The sequence below is a fragment of the Pelodiscus sinensis genome, chromosome 8, assembly GCF_049634645.1.
Source record: "Pelodiscus sinensis isolate JC-2024 chromosome 8, ASM4963464v1, whole genome shotgun sequence".
Lineage (NCBI taxonomy): Eukaryota > Metazoa > Chordata > Testudines > Trionychidae > Pelodiscus > Pelodiscus sinensis.
Genome location: NC_134718.1, coordinates 73,396,898 through 73,407,247, shown reverse-complemented (window position 1 = coordinate 73,407,247; position 10,350 = coordinate 73,396,898). Strand labels below are relative to the sequence as shown.

The 10,350-nt window shown below is 55.0% G+C and overlaps 1 protein-coding gene across 1 annotated transcript in view; it reads left to right on the top strand.

Moving 5' to 3' along the window:
• Positions 1-10,350, top strand: part of PDZD7 (PDZ domain containing 7) — a 36,130-nt gene that overhangs the window by 1,994 nt on the left and 23,786 nt on the right. The window lies entirely within an intron of this gene.

Below are 10,350 nucleotides of genomic sequence, written 5' to 3'. Positions count from 1 at the left end.
ATTTTTCCTTATTCACTTTCTCCACACCTGTGGTGATTTTATAGACCTTGATCGTATCCCCTCCTCCTCTCCTCTTTTCTAAGCTGAAAAGTCCCGGTCTTTTTAATCTCTCTTCATATGGGACCCATTCAAACCCCACATTGATTCTGTTGCCCTTTTCTGCACGGTGTCCAATGCCGAGATACCTTTTCGGAGAAGAGGTGACCACAGTGCCCACGCCCCGACCCCTCAGCCCCACCCTTGCCCATCCCTATTGTTCAGTGATCCATCGCCTCCGGATGGGTGCCCATAAGGCGCGGACAGAATCTCAGGGAACGCCGGCCCCCAAGACTCACTGTGCACACCACAGGGAGGCTGCTGGACACAGAGGGGTGCTCTTTGGGTAGGAGAGATGCCCAGTTGCCCCGGGAGCCAAGGCCTCACGGAGGGCAGCGGCTGTGTGAGGGGTGCAGATGGACCGGGCATGAGAAAAGGACGGGGCTTCTATTCGGGGTCTGTTTCCGAGCCCGGTTTAGGAGTTTTCCCAAATCACCGCCACGTTCCTTCCTCCCTTTTAGTCCGAGTTTCTAGCTCAGCCTCGGTGCGTGTAGCCAGACACAAAAACCCCATCTTGTTTTTCCCCCCCCCAGAGAGCAAGAGAAAGGCAGTCAGCCTTTGATGTCCTGGGAACGCAGGTGTGGTGCCTGTCCCTGACTCTACCATAAACAGATACCAGACAGTAAATGGGCTAGCTGACGACTGGGAGGCCTCCCGTCGCCGTGATGGCTAGTACCAGTAATTGACACGCCTGCACTGTCTCGGGAGAGGAATCTTCGCCCATCACATACCAGAGGTGCCCATTGTCTGCATCTTCCCAGGTGTGAATTATGCTTTGCACCCTTCGTGGGAAACTTGGCATTCAAAGCCATTTTTCCTGATTGGCCACTTGAGACCAGGAAGAAGCCCATGTGACCCAAGGGGTATAAAGAGGGTTGAGTTGCCCACCCAATTTGAGCTCCAATCACCTACACCTGCTGGCAGGTATTGATTGTCTCCCGAGGTCCGTGGGACGCCCAACCTCGCCCTACTTCTTCCCAAGGGATTGAGAGAAAGACGCTGGCCACGCCAAGTCTGGAACGCAGGGGTGAGAATTGTACCTGCAATGTGTTTTCTTTATGTGTACACTCTAATTGTCTCTCTGTTGTAAGTTAGTTACTTTATTATAGTTTTCTTAAAGTCAAACTGCTTCATTTCTATTGTAAATCACCTTTGGTAAGGTGATTTAGCTATAAACTTTGGGAACAAGTGGGGTGCCCTCATTCACTTATAAAATATATATATCTATATACACTGAACCAAGTTTCTTTATTTCTTTTCTCTTTCTTTCTCCTATAAATAAGCCAGTGCGTGTCAAGCTTCTGACTTGAACCCGTGCTGCTGTACCCAAACCGAACACAAACAAAAGAACTTCAGCCGGTCATAAAGGGACAGATATAGGGAAAGCTTGGGCGTTTGAATTTGTGTCACACCCAGGTGGCAAAATTCAGTTGGGGCGCTTCTCAGTCTCCCCGAGGCTGCCCGCTGCGAAGGAATTATGAAATTCTAGCAGCTAAAATCTGAAGCGTAATAAGCTCTTCCTGTACACACTGGGGCGTCTGTTAGCCTGTTTGGCTACCCTCTGCGACGGGACCTCGGTCCTAGCAGTAAAGTCACGGACGTTAAACTACTTTTCAGGGTACCCTCCAGCCTCCTAGGCTGCCCGCTGCACCGAGACTTTGTGTCTCAGCAGTTGAAGACTTGGGTGTAACACACACGCACACACTGCCCTGACCGTCGGCTGACAGTGCGCGAGCCTCTCCAAGCGCCCGGCGCGGGGTGTGAATTTCCCCGGTTACTGGGAGGGGGCCGAGCCGGTTCTGGGTTGGCTGGGTGGAGCGGAACCCCTCGATACTGAACCCGGGCCTGGCCGCTGCCGGCTCCACTGGCCGAAGGGTCCCGTCCTTTGCCTGAGCTGGGGGGGCCGCATGACTGCAGAGCAGCAGAGTCCAAGGTCTGGCCAGCGCTCACCCCTGGAGTTGGGGGGGAATTCCCTGGGGTCGCAGGGACAATCTGATCCTCAACTAACGAACGTTTCCTGCTTCCCCACCCCAAACACGCCGTCTCCCATTTCTCCACCCTCGGATTTCTAGCACCAGGTCTCCCCGGTCGCCATTGCTCCAAACGCGCCGGTTATTACAACCCAATGTGCCGTGAAAGGGCAGGCCTGTGGGGAGGGGCCGCTCCCCTCTCGGTGTGCAGGGGAGGGGGCTGCCTGTGCCCCCCAATCCCTAGGGCTGTAGTGGGAGGTGCCAGGTTGGCAGAGGAGCGCCCCACCCCCAGGATATTAAGGCGGCCGCGGTGCGCAGGGCCCCGCACAGCCGGCGAGGACGGAGGGTGGCAGGAGAGACGGCAACGGGACCGGTGGCGCCGTGTAAGTGTGGGGCAGAGGCCCAGGCCTTGTCCCATCCCACGGGGCCATCTCTGCCCAGCGTGGGCCGTTCTGGCCGGGTTTGTGTGGCCGGTGTGGGAGGAGGCGTCCGTCTGCCCATCCTGGCACCAAACGGGGCAAAAGCCCCTGGACCCATCGCTTTGGGAGCCCAGCCCAGGAAGGGCAGCTGGCTGGAGGGGCTGCACCCCGCCCCGTGGGACCCCTGGGAGCCAGGAGCAGAGGATCCAGTGTGACTCCGGTCCCCAGCCTGGCTTCTGGAAGCCGGATCCTGGCTGCCCAGCACCGTGTGCCGGCGTTTACAAAGGGCCGGGGGGGGCTGAACGCCGGGTCTGGGAGTGAGATGGGCTGGGTGGGTACGTGGGGGTGGGAGGGAGCAGCGTGACCCCCCTTCCTTCTCCCTACCCCCTCCCAACCCTGTTCCCCTCCCCTCCCACCTCTGCCCTGGGCCCCCTCCCTGATGCCCGCTGCCCCCTCCCCTCACAGTCAGGATCCCCAGGGCCATGAGCGACGTGCTGCAGCCGAGCCCCCCTGTGGGCCAGGGCCAGGCAGCCCCGGAGGCCCCCCACGCGGGCTGGCAGGACTCGGCCAGCGCTCGGGCGGGCTCCCTGCTGTCCCTGCTCTACCTGGTGCTGCTCACCTTCCTGGGCAGCGCCGTCCACTGGCCGAGATGGCCCAGCCCGGCGCCCCGAGCCGCAGCGCGCCCAGCCTCCTGGCCGCCCTCATGCTCAGCTCCTGCACCTGGAAGCTCTGCTTCGCCTGGCGCGCCGCCCGCATCCGCCGCCTGTGGCAACAGGACCCCCATGCCGGGCTTGGTCACTGTCTCCGGTCCATCCCTTCCAGGGTCCCTAGGGTTGGCCGCTGTTGGCAGACAGGCTACTGGGCTAGATGGACCTTTGGTCTGACCCAGGATGGCCATTGTAATCTCAGGGCTCAGGGTCGGGGGTCTCAGTGGACCACCTTGATTTTCATGCACACCTGCTCCTGGATGGCCAGGCTGGCAGCTCTCCTGCCCAAGACGGCCACCTTCCTGTGCCTAGTGCAGAGATCGTGGACGAGGTCCACGATGTCCGCACTAGCCCAGGCAGGTGCCCACCTCTTGCGGTCCCGGGCAAGCTCCCGGGAGCCACCAGCCTGGTCCCGGGAAGAGGGGAGGGCTGGGGGGCATCGGGTGTCTGGCTCGATCCGTGCCAGGTGCAGGGTCTGCTGGCTGGGTGCTGGCAGGCTTGCTCCTGGCACGGGCACCGTAGTCAGCCCGTGCCCCTTTAAGGGGTCCGGGGCCGGGAGGGGGGCATAGAGTTTCCCTGGTGTTGGCCAGAGTGGCCACCAGGGAAAGCTGGGGAGGGCTAGCCTCCCACTAGTTCGAATTAAGGGTCTACACAGCCCTTAATTCGAACTAGTAAGTTCAAACTAGGCTTAATCCTCGTAAAATGAGGTTTACCTAGTTCGAACTAAGCGGAGCGCTAGTGTAGCGCCTATTAAAGTTAGTTCGAACTAACTCTGTAGTGTAGACATACCCTTAGAGGGGAAAAGGCAATATGCCGCATTTATTAAGACAATTGCATGTGCTTTTCAATCACACACACACACAAAACATCATGCATACACAACCCTGCAGACGATGTCATAGTTACCAGTCCAGAGTCTGGGTCAATCTAGATCGAACACGGGAGGAGCAGGGCCTTGTCGGTCGATGGATCCGATGCGCCTCTGGAGATGGTGGCAGACGAACCCAAGTTCCATAGCCAAGCACCCCGCTTTTATAACCCTTTTCTCTTGTTGAAATCCATGGGTTCTGCTCTGTCAGCTTGTGCCCGGAATGTGATCTTGTTGTTGTCAATCGTTCTCAAACATCTTCCAAGGCGCATCTTGTCATCAATCGTCTTTTGGGGGTGCCCGTTCCGCTTCAAGGTTCGTCAGTCTGCCAGTCCTCTTGTGAGTAGGGGGTACCCATCGATGGTTATAGATGGCTTCTTTGCAGCCAGGTTGCCTCGTGTTGTGGCCTTCGCCCACGCTCGCCCACCCCCTTTCTCTGGCATCTGGTTCTAAGCAGTATAACTTTGCATCTTATCTCGACACATTCACACTCCTCGCACACACATGAGCAACGTTACAAGGGCTTTCGAGGTTACGTAGATCTGCATCGGGCAAAGCAAAGAGGCGTTGGAAAGCAAACAATTAAGACTTCAACCTTCAACTTTTTTCTAATCTTATGAACACAGACACAATACCCAGAACTGTCTTTCCATTTAGGCCCATTTACTAAACTCACTTTTCGGGCAAAGGAATCGACATTTAACTAAAAGGACTTAATTCAATACAATATTAAATATCTATGGCTATATTGCTACATGATTGAATTACATGACTATATTACTAAACCTAAAATACAATATAAACAGAATAAAACTTTCAATCCGAACAAGGGGGTGGGGTGAGACTAGTCATCCATTAGAAACTTCACTGAGCACCACCAGTTGGTTTCACAGAGACCACCAAAGAAAAATGCCACCCTTGGCCACAGGGTGAGGAGACGGGCCAGAAATCCATCTCCCCTAGTGTGACGTAGTGGGGGTACCTGGCTGGTTTCTATGCTGCTGGCTCTGGGGTAACCCCCACTGGCTGCCGTGGGTACCACGACCCAGCAAAACAGGATGAGTCACTATGCAAACCAGTGGCCAGACACCCCCCATGGAGAGGAACAAAGGAAGGTGGATGCTGCCCTGGCTGGGGGGCAGGGCTGGAAGAGGGTTAGTTAGTTGCTGTCTGGAAGCATGGAGGAGACAGCCTAGGGAAAGGGGCTGGAGTTTAGGGGCCCAGTCTCCCCCATTTCAAGGGGGCCTGAGGCATCCTAGCCCAGCTCTGTGACCAGATTCCATCTGTGCTGTGCTGTATCCTGGAGAGGCAATAAACTTCCTCTATTCCACCGGCTGGTGCAGTCTGTTTGTGCCATTTCGGGGTGCAGGAGACGGGGGACCCCCAACGCGCCGTCACACCTAGTCCAGCTAGTATCCAGTGGGAGCGGCTTCTTAGGAGAATGCACCCAGAGCCTGTTTCGATGGACAGGACGATCCCAAACCGCGTCGGGCAAATTCTGAGGGTTTTGGTTCTCTGCCGGTCCTGAAAAATCGAGCGGGGGGGCAAAGAACCATTTTAGGTTGACCCCAAACTGACCTTTTTGAACAGTCGAAAAAGATTTCGACAAAACCAACCCGCCACCAAAAAAAAAACTTGTTTCCATTTTGAATCTTTTTCCGAAACCATGTTCGAGGTGGCTTAGCAAAGCGGAAGGAAGAGCCCCCTAAAAGGTGTTGGGCATCAAACAAGTGACGCGTTTCTTTTTGAGCGTGTCAGAGAAAACCGCTTGGATTCTGTTCAAGGGTTTTTTTTTTTTCCCAAGTGAAACATTTTGCCTAAATTGGCACATTTGCTGAAAGCTTCCGGTCGACCCAAATCTGCAGGTTTTTGCTGGAGAAAAGTTTCAGTTGAAAAATGTTGCCCGGTTCTCATAATAAGGGCTCAAATCCACACATGGCCCTCTGACCACAGACCCCCAGCCAAAGCACACCAGCCCAGCAAGCAGGGCTCCCGGGTACCCCTCCCGCCTGGGGTCCCCAGCTTCACGCCCCATCCCTGCAGTCTGTCCTGGGGCTTTTCACTCGAGATGGCTGGAATTTGTCTGTCAGGAGGTAAGGGACCAAAACCAGCTTTTTCACCTACACCGAACTTTCCACCAGATTTTCTGGAGTTGGAGCCAAATTTCAAGGTTTCCAGTGAAAACTCCTCCAGCTGTTGGCCTGGCTCCGCGTCCCTGCCTGCCCTCCCAGCGCAAGCTGCTCTCCCGGCCCCATGCGGACGCCCTCCTCTGACACAAAGCAGCTTCCGAAACGATCTGACTGCCCAGTGCCCACCTAACAAAGCGGGGGGCTGCCTGGGTCCCCCTCCCTCCCCTGTTAACTGCAACAGGGAAAGCAGTAGACAGACCCCAGAGCACCTCTTGGCTTTAGGAGAGCGTTTGAGCCCGTCTTGCATGGCCTTCGCAGGAACCAGCTGGGGAAAGCCAGGCTGGAGGGAGCTGCCATACGGCGGGTTCATAACTTGTTGGGAGACCATCCCCAGATACTTGGTTCAGCCAAGCTGGCGGGATGGCAGGAGTGGGGTCCCAGAGGGATCGGCCCTGTGTCCAGTATCTCATCACTGGTCTAGAATGGCCTAGAGCAGTGGTTCCCAACCTGTGGTCCGCAGACGCCTGGTGGTCCGCAACCGCACTGCCCGGGGTCCTGGGAAGAAGGATTGGGCCTGCCGTGGTGGGCACAACCCTTACTCTGTTCTTTTCTTCTCTTTACTTTTCTTTTCTTTTCTTTTCTTTTTCTTTCTTTTCTTTTTTCTTTTTCTTTTTCTCTTCTCTTCTCTTCTTTTCCTTTCCTTACTTTTCTTTTTTTCTTTTTTCTTTTTCTTTCCTTACTTTTCTTTTCTTTTTCTTTCCTTACTTTTTTTCCCCTTTCTTTCTCCCCCAAGGAGTGGGATGGGGTCCAGGAAATTTTAATAGATTGAAAAGGGGTCCGTACGCTCAAAAAGGTTGGAAGCCACTGGCCTAGAGAGTCCGCTTATACCTGGGGGCTGTGTCTACGCTGGCGCGATCTCACGCAAAAGCGGCCGCTCTTGTGCAAAAACTTGCTGCCTGTCTGCACTGGCCACGTGTTCTTGCGCAAGTAAACGGACGTTCTAATGTATGAAATCAGGGCTTCTTGCGCCAGAACTCTGATGCTCCCACTCAGGAAGAAGCCCTTTTGCGCAAGAGCTCTTCCAGAAGAGGCTGGTGTAGACAGGCAACATGAATTTCTTGCGCAAGAAAGCCCTACCGCTAAAATGGCCATCAGAGCTTTCTTGCGCAAGAGAGCATCTACACTGGCATGGATGCTCTTGCGCCAAAGCACATCTCTTGAGGAAAAGCACGTGCCAGTGCAGACGCTCTCTTCTGGAAGAGTTTCTGCAGAAGAACTCGTCCGCAAGAGTTTTTGTGCTTGATTGCGCCAGTGTAAACGCAGCCGGGGTGTCCAACCAGTTCTGAAGCAGTAACCACTAGAGAGGCTACTGTGCTAGCGAACTAGCCACATTGTCCTGACAACGTAAATAATTGTGCGTGACTCCCTGAAAAATGCTACTTCTTGTCTTTTAATGTCAACAGAACACTCCAATATTGGTTTTAATCCGTGATTTCTGGCCTAAGCAGCATATTTCAGTTGTTCTGTGAACTGGTGGAAGTCTCCATCCAGCAGATGGGTCAAATGAACGGAAAGGGGCTTTTTGAACTCACAAAGATCTTCTGAACTTGTCTTGTTTTAATTCTCTCAACATTTTTGTTTTTTGACTCAAAAGAAATTTGAAGGCAACGATTTTTGAGTTTTAACTGGTCAAGCCAACTAGCCCCACTCAACTGGCCAAAAAGCCACACGTGGCTAGTAGTGAGTGTGTTGGACACCCTGGCTATGTCTACACTGGTGGGTTCTTGCGCCAGAAATATGCAAATGAGGCTAAGCGTGGAATATCGCCGAGCCTCATTTGCATCCCTAATGAGCCGCCATTTTTTTCAGAAGAGGCTCTTGCGCCAGAAGGAGCATCTACACGGCCCCTTCTTGCGTAAGAAAAGCCCTCTTGCGCAACGCCGCTACGCTGATTATTTTCAGGAAGAACGGCATTGCTCAAGAAGGGTTTTCTTGCGCAAGAAAGGACAGTGTAGACAGCTCCTTCCGGCGCAAGAGCCTCTTCTGCAAAAACGGCAGCTCATTAGGTATGCAAATGAGGCTCGGCGATATTCCACGCTTAGCCTCATTTGCATATTTCTGGCGCAAGAACCCGCCAGTGTAGACATAGCCACTGGGTTTATACGGTTTGTGGCTGATACACTCTCACAGCCCCTCCCTGTTCAGTAACCCGCATGCCTAGGAGTGGCACTTACACCACGTACAGCCAGAGGTAAGAACCAAGGGGCTCTATAGCCTGGACTGAGGCCAGCTGGCTTTTGGCTCAAGCTGTAGCGGCTCCTCCACTAAGCTCCAGTGGTCCCAGGTTCAAATCCACCCGGAGGTGGGCACGTGTCCTGGAAAGGACTGTGGAGGAAAGATTGTGGAACGGGGCCTGGGGGCAGCTCCTCAGATCCCTGGTCACCTGCCGCCCTGAGCTGCTTTGCACCAGTTTAGGGTCTGACATGGCAAGGGAATGGACTTGAACCCCGCAAAGTGCGTCCCACCAGTTCTGTAGGTTGTTGTGTGGCACTGGTCCTAGTCAGTTTCACGCCCCCTTCCACACCTGCCTTTTGGGCAAACCCATGGGGCAGGAAAAGCCAGCTTTCCTCTCCCCGTGCCTGATACATGTCGGCCTGAGTGGAGATCAGAGCGTCACAGGATCCCCTGCGTTGCTCTTCCCGGGCTGGGGGCGCAGGTTTTAGAAAAACCCCCAACCTGGATGTAAAACCTGCCATGGTTTACCTGGGGCTTTGCCCTTGCAAATGGCTCCAAGGCTTCGTTACATTGGCTGGCCGTAATTTACGCCTTTCTGTCTGGCTGCAGCTTCCAGCCGCTGGATGGTGCCAGGTCTTTGTCTGCTGGGCCGAAGAGCCCGTTATCCGATATTTATTCCCCATGTCGGGCTGCTCTGTGCTCGGCTACACAGACTGGGACGGCCCAGCCCTGCCAATCAGAACTCAGTGTGTCCAGAGGCATGACAGCCAAGCACGTCTCCTGCCTCTGGTGCTGGGTGCAGCCCGGATAGGCAGCAGCGCCTGATGGAAACGGGCCCTTCCCAGCCAGACACAGCGGGATAAGGGAAAGGGGCAGGAGGCAGACACACGTACACACATGCGTGCACACACACGCACTTACACATGCACACATGCCACGCGCACACGCTCGCGCATGCATGCACACACACATGCACAAGCGCAGGCCCACACACGCATACGCATTCACACATGCATGCGTGCTCACATGCACATGCACGCACACATGCACACACACATGCCTGTACACTCATGCACAAGCACACACATACATATGCACACCTGCATGCATGTGCAGGCACAGGAAGAGCTGCCTGTGCATTTTGGGGAGGGGGGGGTGGGTAGATTTCACACTGAAATGCCAAACTCTGCCGGTCCTGGGCCTGGCCCTGCCCTGGTTTGGCCCTTCATCGTGGAACGCAGCCCATGGCAGAGCTCTGCTAATGCCGGTCTAGTCCGTCCTCTGGCTCAGTGCGGGGCTGTTCCCTCCCTGGGCCTCCCCCCAGCCCTCTCACTATGGGGCAGGGCTCCAGGCCCGGGGATTCCAGCAGGTCCCCTCTGGCCCGGTCCCCACGTGGCGGGCAGTGCATGGCGCGGAGGTAGGCGCTTAGCACGGCCGGGTCCTGCCAGCGGGGGTGAGCGCCCTGCAGCGCCTGTTTCCTAGCTAAGCGAGACTTGGTTGTTCTAATCATACCTACCAGGCGATTCCGTAGTGTGTAGGGTAGCCGTTGTGCCCATGTTTGGGGTACATCCTGCTACTCGGGATGTGCTTGGTTAACAGTTCTGTGGCTGTCTCTGCTTTTTGCTTATTGGAAATAAAAAGTACCCGTACCAGGTTACTCCCAGGTCTCTTGGCACCATGACACTGTGCTCTGCGGTATATGCACGATTCCTGCCTCAAAGCTCGCCCAGCCTTGCCCACGAGCTCCGGGCTTGAACCTTTGTTTTGCTTTGTTAAAGATCCCGACTTTGGACAAGGCGGACGTTGTTTCGGTCAGGACAGGGCCATGCAGGCTCTCCTACAGGGAGGGAAACTGAGTCACAACATGTGACATAATGTTATTGCTCTCTGTAGACAGGGAGGGAAACCGAGTCACAACACGTGCTG